Consider the following 18,364-nt stretch of genomic DNA (forward strand, 5'->3'; position numbering starts at 1 on the left):
TTTTGAGTAGCATCAGTATCAGGTTATAATAAAATTTTGAAGAGCAGCTCCAAGCTCTTTTTGCCTCTTCAGAGCTGAAGGAGCAGGTGGAGCAAGGAAGTCAGAAAGCCACAGCAGCAGCAGAAATGAATGGTGCTGCTCTGGTCCTGCAGTCACAGAAGCACCAAGGTGTATGGCAACGATCTGGCTCCAGCACAACACCATCAGCAAAGCAAGAAGAGCTTCCAGCAGGACAGCCAGGATGTGGCAACTCTGTGCATTAGCCATGCTAGGATAACTCTGTAGACTCACACTCCCACCCTAAGATAAATGTAAAACAGTTTGTCGGTGGACATGGGATAAGCTGCCTCACATTTTCCATGAAGTAAGAGTAGGACACCCAGCAGTCATGCTGAGAGCTGTTGCTGTTTTATAAGGTCACACCCAAGTTTGCCACAAGGTCACTTTTTCACATTGCCAAGCCCACACAAGGGAACAGGAGCCAACCCAAATCGACTGAAGAATGCAAACAGACAGTCTCAGCCTGGGCGTCCTCGTAGTCACCTCAGCATAACCCAGTGGGTGAAGAGTGCATGAGAAACGAAAAAGGAAAGGCAGAGAGAAAGTCTTCTGTAAAGTAGGAAGGAGAAAATAGTTGGGGTTTTTTGAGTTGGTGCTTTACTTTTTTTTTCTTTTTAAGATAGTTATTTTTAAAATACAGCTCTGCAGCATGAGATAAATGTCCTGTTGTTCCTGTGGGATATTTAGAAGTGACTCATTAAACATTTCAATAGCAATGTATTGTTCCTGAGATGGAAGGATTGACAGTGAAAGAAAGCCATTGCTACAAAAATGAGGAACAGGCAGCAGTGAGACTGAAAATGCTACTCTGTACCCCAGTAGGAATCTGCAAACATAGCTGATACATGTTTTCAAAAGTTTGGCTTTATTTGCTGGTATAAGTTGGCGGTGGCCTCCTGATTTCTGCTGAAGTAGACTGGTTGACACTGGAAGAAGGAATTAATTTAATTATGTGCATTAAAAAGAAAAAAGAAAAAAATGGGAGTTTTGATGTGGAAAATGTCTTCTCATCGACACTAAGAAATACCGTAACACTGCCCCTCCCTGTAATTGCTGTACCAAGACCACAGTTTGTATTTCAGGTGTAGCATGAGGCCTGGAAAGACTAAGTTCAGAGACTTCAAGAAATGGAGAATTCATCATATCCCCTCAGGAGTTATTTCAGTGCTTAATTAGTCACTGTTAAGATGTGCACCTTTTTGCTAGCTGAAACATAGCTAGTTTCAGCCTCCAGCCATGGGATCTATTACATGTTGCCTGGTAGATTAAAGAGACTCCACTATAACAATCTATGAAAAAAAAACACTTGTTACAGAATAAAAATTGGGTGAGGCATATCAAATTGCAGGTTTATAGGTCACGAGAAGGTTTGCAGATAATTTGCTCCTAACAAATGCTGACACCACATTTAGAGAAGAATGATAGCTCTTCCTCTCAGTAATTAGGGAGGCCCGAAGGGTCTGAATATGATTACGGTTTCAGAGGGACTGTAATCCTCAAATTCAGAGGATAGTTTCCAGCACTATATTTTTGTTCTTCTGGGTTTCTTATCTTCTTTGCCAGGTGAGTCACTTCCAGTGAAAAGTACAGTTGTTGCAAAGAGCTCAAAGAGAATAAACACAATGAATGGGCTTGTTCTCCTCTCCCTGAAATGAGCTAAAATCACAGCTTTTGCCTGGTCAGGGTTTGGACATATTTGAAACATATTCACTCCTCACGCTCTGATTTCTTCTTGCAAATAATACATAATTACAAAAGACATAGCCCCAAGTGGAAAAGGCTGTTTACACAGGCTATCTACGTACAGACAATAATACTTTTTACATGCCTGCTTCAGAGATATTTAACAAGTGAATTAATTTTTGTTTCACTTGAGGTCTGTCCCAGCATGCTAATAGCTGGGCTCTAAATTGCTGCCTTACAGATATTTCCAACAGTATTTTGCTTTTTATTATTGTTGTTCTCTGCATCTCCTCCACTCTACAGATGTCTCTCTTGTACTGAGGCACCAAAACAGCCATGTAAAGAAAACCAGTAATGGGGTTAGTCACCGTGCAGCATGACTGCTTACAATTCCTGATGCAGAGAAGAGCAAAGCCGAATAATAGAATACAGAATAGTTTGGGTTGGAAGGGTCCTTCAAAGATCATCTGGTTCAATCCCCCTGTAATGAGCAGGGACATCTTCAACTAGATCAGGTTGCCCAGAACCACATCCAGCCTGGCCTTGAGTGTCTCCAGGGACGGTGCATCCACCACCCCTCTGAGCAACACGTGCCAGTGTTTCACCACCCTCATTGTAAAGGATTTTTTCCTCACATCCAGCCTGAATCTCCCCACTTTTAGTTTAAAACCATTACCCCTCATACTATCACAACAGTCCCTGCTAAAAAGTCTCTCCCCATCTTTCTTATAGGCCCATTTTAAGCACTGAAAAGCCACAATAAGTTCTCCCCTGAGCCTTCTCCAGGCTGAACAAGCCCAACTCTCTCAACTTATTTCCATAGGAGAGGTGCTTTTGCCCTGTGATCATTTTTGTGGCCCTCCTTTGGACTCTCTCAAACAGATCCTACGCTCCTGAGTTGGACACAGAACTCCAGGATAGGATAGGATGCGTGAAGCCTCCATCAGCCAGAAAGAAGAGGTAACTCATAGTCTGCCTGTCACCTTTGTGCTCTGCACCCCATGGGGAGGAAGCCAGCTTCTGGTCCACCCCCATCCCAAGAACATGTCTCTATCCCTAAGCACCACAATCTGAATTCAGGGCTGATGCCTTCCAGATGTGCTAACTGCTCTCTGGGTAAGAAGGCAAGGCTCACAGAGCTGCTGAGAGACAGCAATCAAGCTAGGGAGTGGCTGTGCGATAGCAGGGGAGTCCCTGTCCTGGGAAAAGAGGAGTGCCTGGGACAACTCATGCAGGTTGCATCATTAGGTAAACCAAATAGTGTTTAAAGCAAGGAAGGGAGTTGGTTTGGCTTAGGTGTTGTCATGCTGCCTAGGGTTTTGTGGATGTGCTTTGGGGGGCATTTTTGAACCTGACCTTCTTCTCTCTTTTAAAGTGGGAACAAGGTACTTTCCTCCCTCAAGGACTGCAAGGTGGATTCAGGCATTAAAAACTCCAAGATACGCCATGTCCATCTCACAGGAGCTCTGTGCAGACACTTGGGTTTGCACAGATGAGATGCAACCAGCGTCACTAATTTGGATCAGGATAGAAAGGATTTCTGTGACTCTGCAACAGGGCCTGAACTCATAAATCCTGGCCTGTGGTTAAGTTTATTAGCACAGGCAGAGAGCTGCCCTGACGTCAGGCCAACAAGGCCATGCTGCAGAAACTGGGGATTCCCAAGCCACACTCCTTCTGCAGAGCTTCTGGTGCTTGCTCAGGCAGGACAAGATCAGATCTGCCCAGAAAGGTCATTACAGGTGACTGCCATAAGGTGTGCTCCATAGCTGGGAAATGGCCAGGTGGCAATTCTGGTAGACAAGCCCCCAGATACCTTATAGGTGATGTACTCTTGAAATGAAAACCTAATTAAATGCTAAAAACATCTGTTGGGACTTTCTGTCCAGCAAAGGTACCTCTTCGGCTGCATCCTGATCTTCTATATGAGGACACAACAGCAAGAAAAAGAGAAGGCGCTCCTGTGAGTCAGTCTGAGGAGAAGCTGATGCATGGAACAACCTGCAATGAGTGCCTTTGGAAAAAACACCATGATTTACAAAGGATATATCTGTCAAGCTGCTGTGAATACTCTGGACACTATCCATAACATATAAAGACTGACACTGAAGACCCTACAGTTGTCTACTCTCCCAGAGGTTATGTGTTAGGATTCCTAGGGTTGTACCCCACAAAACACAGGAAGGAGGGCACAATAACTTAAATTTTAAATAGAGTGCTATTGTTAAAGAAACTTTTGAAAGCTTCAATGGCTTTTGAAGTACAGTTGAGCCTTCTCCGATGGTGTCAGTGCTTAGAGTTGCTCAGGTTGGTACTCAGCTGTTCTTCAAATCCAGTTCATGAGCTCTGAATCTCCTGAGTTTGCAAAGCCAAGGCTGAAAATCCCAGTAGAATGGGCTTTCATGCAGAGCTAAACACCCCTAGTTTTCAGGCCAGCCTAGGCCACACTGGAATTGTAGCTTCTTGTAGCACAGTCTTAACATGGATTCATCAAGGGCTTCAGGAACACCCACTGATTATGATAATCTGAATATTCGGATCTGAAAAGACAGCAGGTACCTGGGAAGGAAAATGAATTTTTCTCTAAACATCATCAAAAGCATGACTACCTGCTAGCCTTTACATGAAGGAAATTCTGGGCTAGCATGGGAAACTGTCCTTTGTAAAATGGCATCTTTACTAGCATGCCATTTTTAATGAAGACACCAAGATTGGTACTCTGTGCCCATGATTAAAAACCAGAAAGTATGTTATTAGCTGAGACATTTGCAGTCAGCCAGGTTGGGAGGGAGAATGTATAAATGTTACAGGGACTCTGCAATAGTGCCATGCCTGCTCTGAAGCATAATGTTCACACCTAGCCAGGTAGTGTTAGCATTTACGTGGTGGACATGCAGGGGAGGCAGTGATAAAACTGCTAGGCTATCCCACGTACACAGATGTCTATTAGCTCTGCCTTCATATAAAGAGAGGAGTCTCAGTAAATGCAAAAATAGGCAAATCGCTCCTGAGGAGAAATAGAAGAGAGACAGCAGCAAGGGGTACACAAAACATCTGAAAAGTAAAAGAAAACTTGAGATGATGCAGTCTGTTTTTTAAGGCTTTTGAATTCCAGTCTCCCTTCCTGACCTTTTATGAACAGATCATGACCTTCTTTGAAAGCACCACGGGAGGATGCTTAAGTCCTCTTTGCCTTTCTGCTGACAGCCTTTAATAGCAGGCTTCTCACACTTGTGCTAAGTGGGATTTAATGATACGCCAACAACCGCACCAATTAAAGGAGGAGATAAGCCATGTTTCAGAACAGAACCTGCAATTTGGAAGCAATATGCTGTTTTGAAAACAGGGTATGTCTTGTCCTACCCTTGCCTACAAGTCACGTCAGGTAAATAAAGCTCTTGTCTCCTAGACGACCAGGACATCCACAACAAACCTTACCTGGCTTATCTAATATCTTTGCTACTGTGTCTGTGTAATTAGGCAGAGAAACAGGAAAGCCAGGGGAACACATCCTGACTCATCAAACATCACATATCCCCTTATTTCTTTTTCCCTGAGAGACCGCAGGATTTTGAAAGACACAGCAATGCTTGAGCCACTGATACCTGTTCTCAGTGCTCAAGTCAGCTCATGTTCTCCATCAGAAACTGTCAGATGGGATTGCACACTCTGGTTTTCAGACAAAAAGAGCAAGTAGGTTTACATAGGTGTAGCTGGGATTATGGGACATGCTGCTTCACCCATGTGAGAGAGTGAGCTCATTTTTCTCTTCAGTGAATAAGGGGCCACCGGTATATTTTCAGAGGAACCGTGCACTCCCTGTTTCCCTTCTGGTAGGGAGTCAGTCATCACAGAATCACACAATCACAGAATAGTTTGGTTTGGAAGGGACATTAAAGCCCATCCAGTTCCAACCCTCCTCCCACGGGCAGGGACACCTTCCACTAGACCAGGTTGCTCCAAGCCCCATCCAACCTGGCCTTGAACACTGCCAGGGATGGGGCAGCCACAGCTCTTCTGGGCAAGCTGTGCCAGCGCCACAACACCCTCACAGGGAAGAATTTTTTCCTAATGTCTAATCTAAATTTCTCCTCTGTCAGTTTAAAGTCATTCGTCCTTGTCCTATCACTACATGCCCTTGAAAAAGTCCCTCCCCCATACCACAACCTGACAGCCAACAAAGGTGTAACCTGAAGGGAATGCTGATGGCATCACTGTAGGTATGTGATAACCCAAGGTTAGTAGCAAGCTTAAGATAACTGAGGCTCAAGACCCAGCCTTCTGAAGTACTAAGGAAAGCTTACTCGTGGCTCATTACAGAAAGTATAAGCATAACTTCTCCCTTAACAGTCCACAGATCAGAACCACTGTCTGCAGCAGGAAAATGTGTTGTTTAGGGTAATGTGTTACACCACCAGACTAAGGGGAAGAGTCAGGTGCAGGCAGGGGTTGAACCACCCTGACACCCTTTTTCCCTCCTTATTGCGCTGCGTGTGCACTCACGTAGGTGCCAGGCAACGTGGCTGTGGGTGCGGTGGCCAGAGCAGACACGCTGTTTGTGGGCCTCTTTCCACAGTCAGTAGCGTAAATACTGCTCTGCTCCCTGCAACGATGTTCCAGCTGACCCAGACATCGCTGCTCCTGCTGCATCCCTTGGGAGCTGCCCTTGCAGCCTGCTAGGTTTTACGAAGGGTATTCAGTTTATGCTTTGCTTTGTTCAATTTAATCTAATCGCTCTTGGCCATAAAAGTCCTGTAACCACACTAAACAATTCCTCTTCCTCACTGGAGTTTACACCCATCAAATACTTGTAGATGGCTATCATGCTTCCTTTAGTCATTGTTTAGCTGAGAAATACAAATCTAATCCAACTTCTGCTGGTGTAACGTTGGATATGGGAGGAATAAATCCTGCCTAATGGAGAACATAAGGCCAGCTACTTCAGCATACAGATTTCAAGGATTTCCCTCTGGCAGATAATTCATAGCTGGCCTCAAAAGAGGCATTATTAGCCAGGAGGAGGGCAAGGCAAGAAGAGCTAAAAGATGATCTTATTTAGGGCTTTGTCAGTCAGGTTTTAGTGGTTGGGATGATACAAAACAGATTCAAGTGCTCCTCAGGTTGAGCTCTTTCAAGCCCAGACCAGTGTTGGGAGTGTGTTAACCATCTGCTAAGCATGTTATACACTGCCTGGAAGAGTGCAAGCTGGACCAGGCCAAAAAAGTATTAAGGACTGTGTCCATAATTTGTGGTATGAATAAACATGGCACACTGTTCAGGCTCGTATCCTGACCATTTTCAGTTTACAAATACTCACGCAGCTTCCACCTCGTTTGAGGCTACCCTGACTGAGCAGAGGGCTCACAGGAGACCTGTGGTTGACACAACACGTGGTCCCCACTCTGTAGGGGACATTCCTTTAGGCATGCTCACCCCTGTGGGCTCTAGATACTAGAGTTTGGAGTATTGGTCTGGAGGACGTAGTCTGGCTCCAGCCACTGTATACAGGTACCCATAGAACCTCATATCATTTTAATTTCTTTCCCATGTTCTCACCCCACCTTCTGCCTTTTTCTTTTCCTTCTTTTTCTGTTTGTTTTGTTTTCTTTTGTTAACTGCCAGCCCCTGCACTGCTTCGAATGCATTTCAAATGATCAGTCTCTGAATACGTGTGCTTAATTTTTGCCATAGTAGGAACAGCACAAAACTGCAGAAGCAGGACACAGAAAGACAGGACTAAATGGTTCCAGGACAGTCTGGTGCAATGTAGAAGAACCCCTTTTTACCAGATTGCAGCACTTTTGGCCATGTGCATCAGTGTGCTCTGGCACTTTTTGCTAGGAAAAATTAAGCCTAACTGGACTTCTCATATCTGAGCTTCCCCACCCACTGAGGTACCTGGTCATCAGCACACTCACGGTAAATACATGTTCTGCATAGATTTTTTTTCTTTTGCCAGGATGCAGCTGGGGCCAGCTTGGTCCTGTTTTGTGCAGCCCACTCTCTGGATGGGTACAGTAGTTAGCCCTGAACTGTTCATGGGCCATCTGTTCCGCTGCCAGCAACCTAGACCTATGGAGCCACTGTGAGTTCCAGTAGCAGTGGATTTCTCCTCTGGTCTTCTGGACAGCACCACGAGCATCGATGTTTCCAGCAGCAGAGTGCGAGTAAGCCAGATAGCTTCCTTGCAGTCTCCCTCTGCCACAGTTGAGCATGGCTTATGGACATAATGTTGTATTTCAAGATACAGAGTGCCAGCTTAGTGCTGGAAGGGTTTGTAGGGCAGCCAGGCTTGGTGTATCATCCTTAATGCCTCCTGGGAGTAATGCCTGGAGTGAACAATCCTCATAGCTATACCTGAAGTTTCAGAGAAAACTAGCTTGTTCTTTCCAAAGCAGACCTAAGGTGAACTGTCAGTAATGCAGAGTGAACCACTGGAAGGACCTTGACCAGGGGTAGTACTGAGGACCCGCCTTTCACAAAACCATTACATACTACCCTTGAGAGGCACCTGAAAACAAGAAATATTCAAACATTGACTTCTGTGGCACGCTACCATGCTTCTCAGCCCCTTTTTGGATAGCACTTCAATATTCAAGGTAAATATGGTGAGCTTCTTCAAGTAAAGAGCTGTTCACTTCACTGTGCCCAGGGCTGTTATTCATGTAGTGCCCAACTTCTATTTCTTCTATGGAGGTCAGTTGTCAATGTCCGTGCCTTGCAGTGGGTCTTCAGGTGTGCTGCTTGGACTCTTGCACAGAGACACCCTAACCCCAATGAAGCTCAACAAGGAATCAACAATCTCAAGCCCTGATCACAGAGAGGACCTCCCTCATATCCCTCTTGTATAGCCAGGGATAAAGATACTTAGACAGAGATGAAGTGACATGACCAAGGCTCCTGAATATCCCACTACTCAGCAGCTACTGGCTTGGGTCACTGGTATCAATTAGGCTTGGTAAAGCATGGGTATCGCTCTAAAATTGTGTCAAGTAGTCCTTGTGTCTTCTGTGGGCCTGTTCCTTTATATCCACCACATTCCTATCCTTGGCTGGCTTGGGCTGTTCTGTCCCAAAAACACATCACTTGTGCTTGGCTTGCTTTAGCCCTTATAAATCCAAGCTGTTTATTGCACATGATTTCATATTTGTCTCAAACAGCTCCATATTTGTCTGGATACTCTTTTCATTTCATGCTCCTTAATAGTTTCCCCAAACATTTTCCTGACTTCTATTTTTTGGGCATGACTGTGTTAGGAATAGGAAGAAAGAGGAATAGTTTGCTCTGACTACAGATGTACTGGCTTATCCAGAAATAATTTTGGTAGAAGTCTGCCAACAGGAGATGCCTGAGCCAGAGCTTTTCATGCTGTCTGCTGATTTTTCTCCAGAGTGTCATTTTTCTAGGCTGTGTGCTGGACGTGTTCACCCTGCCCAGAGGGCATACCCAGGTTTGCAGTAGGAAGGGGAGAGGGAAGGTGCTGCCCTGCAGTGCACCAGCCCTCTTCCTGCAGAGCCAGCAAAAAGTCTCTATGCTGATGTTTTTATTCAGACAAATGTTCCGGGAAACTTTTGAGTTCCTCGTCTTGTTCATAACCACGTTGTACATACTGGAGAGCTCCTAATAATGTAAATCCATTAGGCTTAAATGATAAAAGCAGAAAAATAACATCGTAAGGCAGAAATGAGAAAAAGGCTGGCTGTTATGGGTTAGATCTACATTTAGCACCTTGGACTCAAAAGCACTATAGAATCCTGGAAATTAAAAACAGACCAGAGCATCCACTCCATACAAATGCAAGAGGTAATGCAGAAGGCAGAACAAACTTCTTCTTTTTTCCAGAATCCTTCAAACACAGAGGGAGCTGGGGATAGGGGCAAAGAGGACAGTAAGCAGTAAGTCCAAACTGAAGTGAGACCTCATGAGGCAAAGAGAGATCAAATATGAACCGTTTAGTCGTGTGTGCAGGGAGGGATACCTTGGACAAAGCAGCCTTGCTTATTGCTCTGGCTCTGAGGCATATGGTGAGTAAATAATACGTCATTTAATAACTCACAATACCCAGTCTCTTATCATCTATTTGTATCAAACAATGCTGAGGAAGGAACTGTGCAAATTAAAAGCACAATACTGTTTAATTACAATAATAATTTGAGGACACTCTGCCTCTCTTGCATAATATAGCAGTCAAGGTAACATAAGAAACTCACAAAGTGATAGGTCCCTTGTGTGTCATATTCTCCAGATGCCCCTACATAAAAAATATATGTCCACAACCTGTTTCTTTGTGTAGCATGGTAACATGTACAGACCCTCAGCCACACACAGAGGGCAGACCTGGGGGTTCTCTCAAGCCCACCTCTGAAGCAGCTCAGGAGCTGGCTGTGTGCCATGCAGGGAGGGATACCTTGGACAAAGCAGGTGAAGTTATTTAAAATGAGCATTTTCAAAGAGCTGAAAATCACCAAAGGGCCATGGATGACTAAAGCAGACTCAGACAAAATTCAGAAGAGTCCAAATCACCAAGGATGAGATAAAGCCCTGAGCTGTATTTTGGTAGTTTCTATAAGTAGGATAAATTCCTCCTATTAATTAGGAGCATTCAGTTTCTCTGCCTGACTTGAATGATGCTCCCTTTGCTAAGGAGGAATGATCTCCTCTCCCTCCCCACTCTCTTTCTAGGAGTTTATCCCAATAACGAGTATCTCAATTATACTTGTGCATAGAGGAACATCTGAGCTTGTACAAGAAGTCTTATTTACTGAATGTACCTAAAGCCTGAACATATGGAGGAAAGAAAAAAACAAACTTGCAAATGGCAGTGCTGGGTCTCCGAATTCACGTGCCTAAGCTAAAGGGTCATCATTCAGTTTAGCTGTGCATTGTACTTTGCAAAGCTCTTCCGCTCTGTCCCACTGGCTGATTAGAAAATTTTAAGCCCGAAACAATATATTTAAGTCCAAAAATGACAAGGAAGTAAACATGCTTCTGTGTTGACCTATTAAAAAACAGGGGTGAGGTGGAAAGGGAGAGACAACAAGTGAGTAGCTTTTCTATACCTGTGGGAGGCAGAAAAGCATCTGGGGGAATAACAATGCATCTGCTGATGGTTTTGAGTCATGGGCTGTGAGCTGCTTGCCTGTACAGAGAGGATTCCTAGAGGCAAGGTTTCATGTGCAGTTCAAGGTAGATTTCTTCACAAAGAGCATGTGAAAAGGGTGGTTATGGCCACGTATGGCTTGCCCCATATTAATACATATGCATATATATAAAATTACAGTTTGTTGAAGCAAAAAAAGTAAGTCTTTACTCCATCAAGTGACATGCCTGTAATGCTGTGCCTGGCAGTACAACAGTCTGCATCGATCACCCTTCCCTGAATCACATGCACGTTCTTCAGCATACAGATGCATGTACTAAAAAGGCAGCTGTTTAGGCTGTTCCAAATTTATTCTCATCTAAAGCAGTTCTTCTTCCAACAGTCCTTCATTCTTTCCCTGGCACCCACTGCATCTTCCCTGCTACTGCCTGACATGCCTCCAGGAGCTCACTTGTGCTGAAGCAGAACTCAACTAAGCTGAAAGGTTTGGGGTGACCTTTCCCAGTGTGGTGCCTGATGCTACGTGGCTCAGGCTGTGCAGTCTCATAAGACAGAGTCCACAGCAGCAGGATGAGATTTTCCTTACTGACTCACCTTTTCACCCCTCTTTCTCCACTTTTTTTTGTTCCCCATCAGCTTTATTAGCACCAGAACCAGACTGGGAAATTGATCCAGCTTTAAAAAAAGAGGAGGGGGGAGGGTTTTGGCAGATGTTTGTTTAAGCCAGAACAATTCCTTAGTTCAGTTCACCCTGGCAAACAAAGTGCACCAAGGAGCCAGAGGACTGCAGTGCCATGCACAGGAACAGGGCAAATGCAGATATTATGCATAAGGAGGACCTCGGGTCAGCATGGATGCTGAAGACTTTGTCTCATGAAGCAACATTACGGATTTAGGCACCAGGGCGAGAGGCATGATTGCTTGGAGGTGCCATTGGCTCTCACAAATGAGTTTTAAGCAATGTGGTTTGAAACAGCTAATTTAAAACCACCTTGAATATAAATAAAAAAAAAATATATCCTGCTTCTTCATCATGTACTTTATCACATTCTGATGTAGACAGTCAGTGTAAATGGAGTTGATTTGTTTTTCATTGCAAGTAAGGGTTAGTGATTAACAAAAAAATACTAGTTTATTGCTTGTTACAAAAACTATTGTCAGAGATTTGAGAAACGACAGCTACATTACAGGTATACTTCTTTTTATGCAGTGCACGATACGGTTGGCTTTCTGGGCTGCAAGAACACACTGCTGGCTCGTGTTGAGCTCCTCATCGACCAGCACACCCAAGTCCTTCTCCGCAGGGCTGCTCTGAATCTCTTCTCTGCCCAACCTGTAGCTGTGCCTGGGATTGCTCCCACCCAGGTGTAGGACCTTGCACTTGGCATGGTTAAACTTCATGAGGTTGGCATCAGCCCACCTCACAAGCGTGTCGAGGTCCCTCTGGATGGCATTCCTTCCCTCCAGCGTATCAACCGAACCACACAGCTTGGTGTCATCGGCAAACTTGCTGAGACTGTCCCTGCCCATGGCAGGGGGTTGGAACTAGGTGAGCTTTAAGGTCCCTTCTGACCAAAACCATTCTATGATTCTTCCCTTGAACACCAACACTATATATGCATCATAGAAGGTCACCAAATTTTTCAGGCACAATTTGCCCTTAGTGAAGCCATGTTGGTTGTCATCAATCACCTCCTTATTTTCCATGTGCCTTAGCATAGCTTCCAGAAGGATCTGCTCCACGATCTTGCTGGGCATAGAGGTGAGACTGACTGGCCTCTTGTTCCTCCATTTTTCTTTTTTGTTCTTTTTAAATATGGGGGTAATGTTTACTTTTTCCAGTCAGTGGGAACTTCACCAGGCTGCAAAGACTTCTCAAATATGATGGATAGTTCTTCATCATGAAGAAGGAAGGAGGATGATACACGTTTTATACAGTTTTATTACTACATTTACATTTGTTGCCACAGAGCTCAAGAGGCTTCTGAGCATAAAAATATTCAATGTATATGAATCAACAACAATGATAATTTAGAAACCTTCACAGTGTAGTCCTTATGTCCTAATATTGCCCATGGCACCATTCAGAGCTTGCATGGGGGAGATCCCAGGTAAGTTAGCTTTTCTTGGAGCTTAATGAAAAGCTCTCCATGCAAAGCTGAATTACAGCTTTTTTCATTTAACCTGAAACCAAAGGATAGAATCTCACCCAGTTTTAAAGGCAGCTGGCTGATAACAGAGTGGGTTCTGCCCTGACCCGAACAGGACCCAATGGCCCCTCTAACTGTGCAGGCCTTGCTAATTACATTAGCTGCCTCTCCACTTCTGCATGGGCACCAGCCAGGAAAGGTATAGTGACAGAAGTGATTCTCAAGAACTCTCTAAGTGAACTGGCACATGTAATACAGCTCAGTCACCCTAAGTGACCCAACAGAACCCTGGTGCAAACTTCTGCCTCCCTCTGACCAGTGCTTGACATTGGGTTGCAGTCCGTCTCTCCCCAAACCTGCAGCAAATGAGGCTAATGGCAGGAGACAGAAAAAGAGCTCCATGTCACAGGCATCATGATAATACAGGTGCTGGGAACTTGTTACAGGATGTGCCACTGACTCAGGCAGAGATGACCTCCCTAATAATGGGGTGACAGGAGTTGACCAGGCTGAGAATTGTGATCTGGGCTCAGGCCACAGCAGAGACAGACATCTGCTTGAGCAGCAATAGATGTTCATAACTTTTCAGGTCAACATGCCTGAGCCACACACATCCCACCTGCACTGGACTGTGGGCTCATCCAGCAGCTTCCCCTCCTCACAAGATGCCCAGGACCACAGTTTCTCCTGGGATTCTGCACAAGGAACCTGTCAGCACATGGATCCACTAACAGACACTCCTTGTGCTGCTATCCTGAGCTGGCCAGGCACAAGCCACGTCCACAACAGCCATATCACCTCATTAGCGTGCTGGTGCCGTGCCCGAGTGAGTAATGTCTGCTGGAGCTAATGAGTGCTGCACCCACAGCCACAGACACACCTGCACAGGGTTCAGGGTGCCTTTGGGTGACAGGGCAGAGTGGTGAGGAATGAGTGTCTGTATCAAAGAGCCTGGATCCCAAAGTTATGTGGTAGATGTGTCACCCATTTCCCAAACCTGGGAAAGCAGAGCATGCAGAGACAGACACCCCCTTACAATGACCCTGGCAAAGGTCCACCAGAATTGACCAGGGCTTCATTCAGCCACAGCCACAGGTGCCCCTTGGATCTGGTCATATCACCAGCCACTTCAAAAACTCAGGACCATCGTGGATGGTATGATATTTGTGCAGCTGGACGAAGCCCCAGGTGGTCATTAGCTGCAACAGAAGCTCAGACAAATGTAGACATCCAAATGCGTGTGAATGGCCCCTTGGTCTCTGCGAGCAAGCCTGGTCTTACGCCTATGTTCTGTTCAGGATGCCAGTCTTAAGGAAAGGCCTCTCCGAACTGCATTTCTCTTGTGCAAATACCAGTACCTGGAACCAAAGTGCTTTAGAAATGAGCAGCCCACATCCTCCAGTTGTGTGGCATGGATGAGGGCCCAGAAGTGATGTGCCATGCTCATGGCATGCTGACTAAGGCCAGAGAAAGTTTTGCTTGTCTCAGTGCTGTCCATGAGCTCCACCATGGTCCAGCCTGGCTCCATGACAGATAACACTATGCACCTGTGAGACAGCAGCAAAGCCAGGAACACCCACCCAGGTTCACAGTACCATTGCAGCAGGGCTGACATCAGCCTCTACACGGTTTTCTGCTTAAAAGGAAAATAGAATGGGAGAAGTCAAGACAACATGTCCTTCACCCAGCAGTTAATCATCACTTTCCAGGAAAGGTATCCAGGACCAGCAAATGGTACCTTATCAAGCAAGTGCGTGAACCATCATCCTGGCAGGGATCCAGCTGCTTATCTTTGCTCTGACTCATCAGCAAAACATGTTCATCCCATGCAAGGTGCTGGTGTTGGCACAGATCTGAGGATCCTTGGACATGGACATGCGACTGTTTGGGTGAAGGTCTGGATCTCCCAGTGCTTTGTTCAGGGGAGGTTAATAGTTAAATCCAATGGGTAGACTGCATGAATTGTCATCAAACCCTGTTTTCTTGCTCCAGTGGTCCTGGTCAGATTGGCTCTTTGCAGGTCTTGCAGAGAGTAGACAGGCAAATTACAGCCATAGTCTAGCTGAAGTGGCAGCTGTCATGTAGAGGTCCTTGTGCTAGCTCCATAGGCAGTTCTCAGTGCCATAAACTCCTCCCAGGGGTAAAATTCTGCACAAGCCATGCCTAACCTGCTTCTTCAGACTGAGCTAGGGACAAGTGAGCCAGCTGGAGTTTGAACGCAGAGGTGATGCTGCAAAGGATGAGAAGTCACAGGGCATGATTTGCTCTTGACATTTCTACAGCACATGGAATCCTGGGAAGTATGCAGGTATGTAGACAAGAGAGCTGCGAGCCATGCTGTGTAAAGGACATAGTTTCAGGTAGGAGAAGGAGGTAGGCAGGGAGGGAGATCTGAAAAAAGAAGCCCTAATGGCTGTAGGAAAGTGGATAAGATTTGGGGGCAGAAGGGAGGGAGCTCTAAGCCACCCCTGGCAGGTGAGACATGACTCTCCGAGCCAGCCAACACTGCATCACCACTGCTGGTCATGGTGTCTTCTGCCCCTCCCTGCAGCAGGGCTCAGGTAAGGGATTGCTTCACCCAAAGTCAGTCCCCTGTTGCCTCCAGGCCTCAGCCTCAGCTCTGGTAATGGTGCCTTGACCTGGGATCTTTGCAGATGGATTAGCTTTACTCCCAGACTTCCTGAAACTCAGCATCTTCTTTAGCCCTGATCTGCCTTGTGCACCAACCCTCTAATAGTGAAGTTGTACATAGAATCATAGACTCATAGAATGGTTTGGGTTGGAAAGGACCTTAAGATCATTTAGTTCTAACCCCACTACTATGGGCAGGGGTGCCTCACCCTAGGCCACGTCACCCGAGGCTCTGTCCAACCTGGCCTTCAACACTGCCAGGGATGGAGCATTTACCACTTCTCTGGGCAGCCTGTGCCAGTGCCTCACCATCCTCACAGTAAATGGATCAAAATGCATTTATTATTTTCATATGGATGAATCAAAATGTTGTTATTTCATGAACAGAGGTTCTCTTAATTTCCTGCAGGAGTGTACTGATTCTGGTGAGAAGGAAGAAGACAGAAACATATTTAACTACATCTGACTGACAATACTGATTTACCAGAAAGGAAGAAAGAGAATAAATATAATTAGAACTGTCAAAGACATTCAGTTGAAAGTTGTCCCTGTCCACAAAATGAGGTGTTTACCAAATGTTTATTGGAAAAGCTTTAATTTTGAGTAACTGAGAAATTTTTAACTAAAAATAGATTTTAATTTCATGTAATCAAAACTTCAAATTTTCTTCTCAAATTCTTCTTTCAAAACTAAAGTTTGCTTCTTCCCCAGGTTATCTAAGTAACTTCCACACAAAAAGGAGAAAGGACTAATGCTTAAGGAGGAGATAGAGGAAAATTTCTCTCCAACCTTTTCAAAATCAAAGGAAAATATGGGAAAAGGAGAAAATAGAACCCTGGGAACAGGGTTTTGAGGGAACCTTTGAGGGAACTTATTCCTTTAAGCCTTCAACAAAAGCAGGAAAAGAAAGGATGAAGAAAACACAGGTAAGAAATAGTTTGTGTTTTCAATTGCATTTATTCAACTACAATCAAAACAACTTTTTGATTTTTATACCCAGAAGAATTTCACAGCAGAAGATAGTTTTAAGAACTGTTTCATCTTAACGTAATGACAAGGACTAGACAGAGAGGTGCTTTCATGCGTCAAGGAAGTTTATAAGCCCATAGTAAGAAGATAATGTGGAAAGCTTTGCTAGAATAATAGCTGTGCCGTTGTATGGGACTGTTTTAAAGATGAGCATAAATTGGTACTATAGATCAATTCCCTGATATTAGCAATGGGTACTAGCCTCAATATATTTCTCTTACTTAAAAATACAACGTCCCTACTTGCTGAAGGAATAACTGACATCAGCTTCCTGTGTTTCACATCAGAAGAGGAATAAAACAGTAACGGGAGTTAGGAGAGGAAGCCTGGGACTTTGTGCACCTTCACTCCATGATGACAGGCCCATACATGAGTGTTTTGCATCTGCAATTGTATGATAAATGTGAAAAAAATAAATAATGTAAAACCACCCAAAAAAAAAAGAAGACAGAAAAAAAAACCCACCCATCAGATGCAAGGGCATTACAAATCACAGGAAAGCCAGACTGGCAGGAGAGAAAGTTTGCATATCAATACCATCAGGTATTTATATAAGACCACACTGAACCTCCCAGGAACAGTCACAGCCTCTCCTCATACCAAAGATGCTTCAGTCCCCTGTCATCTTCATGGCCCTTTGCTGGACTCACTCCAGTATGTCCATGTCTGTCCTGCACTGGGCAGGCTAACACTGGACCCAGCACTCCAGATGTGCCTCACCAGTGCTGAGAAGGGGAACATCACCTCCCTCAACCTGCTGGTGGCCTTCTGCCTAATGCAGCATTGCCACCCATATTGCCCACCAGGACCTCTGGGGCTGTTTCAAACAGAGGATCAGCACTGCTGTGGCTCACCTGATGTGCCATGATAGGCACCCCAAGCCCTGCACTGAGCTGGGGCTCAGTAATCCCAAATCACTTGGCATGTGGCTAGTGGAGGCCAGGGTGAGTCCTCATTCCTGCCCCATGAAGGCACCTTCTCCTTTCCCAACTTGCTCATGAAGGAAGGCACGTTCTCTATTCCTTTCCAAAACATCACGTCTCCCTCTCTTCTCCCAGCTGCTGAGGGGTGGGGAAGGGTGGCCAACCTTTCACAGAAGCTGCAGTCCCCAGTCACAACACCGTCCCTTGTTCTCCTTTGAAGGTCTTCCTCCTACTGCCTCTGCCAGTCCTTCCCTTCTTCGGCCAGAAGCCAGCTTGAATTTCTGCAGTCCTGGCAGGTCACAGAGAGCTGTCTGTGCCATCTGGTCAGATGGCCCCAGGTGAACCCCCCCAGGGGCTGGCTTTGGTTTCCTGCCCCCAGGGAATCAACCAAAAGACAGCAAGGCTGGGGACCAGATTCTTCCCTCCATCACCCAGAGCAGGTCTCATGCTTCCCTGTAGAAATTGGACAGGCATTCCAAGTGCATATGAGAATACGTGGGGCTTGTTTTAGGGAGGTGTTTCCCTGTCTCCTCAGAGGAGCCAGCAAAATTCCCCTAGATAGCATGGACACTTCAGTCTCAGCTCAGCATTGTGGCAGGGAGAAATTTAACAGTGCAAACAGAAGGGGTAACCTCTGCACTAACTGAAAATGACTTAGGGGAATATAGGTCAACAGAGCATAATCTGTCCTCCAGTTTGGCCAGGATACAAAAGCTCGTGCCTCTGCCACAAACACTGCCACGAGAGGTTCATGGGTTGTGCGTGGTTAGAATAGAGGATTATGTCTC

This window comes from Pezoporus wallicus, unplaced genomic scaffold, assembly GCF_028554395.1.
Source record: "Pezoporus wallicus isolate ANWC-B61680 ecotype Strahan unplaced genomic scaffold, APGP_CSIRO_Pwel_v1 contig_2543, whole genome shotgun sequence".
In the NCBI taxonomy this organism is placed as follows: domain Eukaryota; kingdom Metazoa; phylum Chordata; class Aves; order Psittaciformes; family Psittacidae; genus Pezoporus; species Pezoporus wallicus.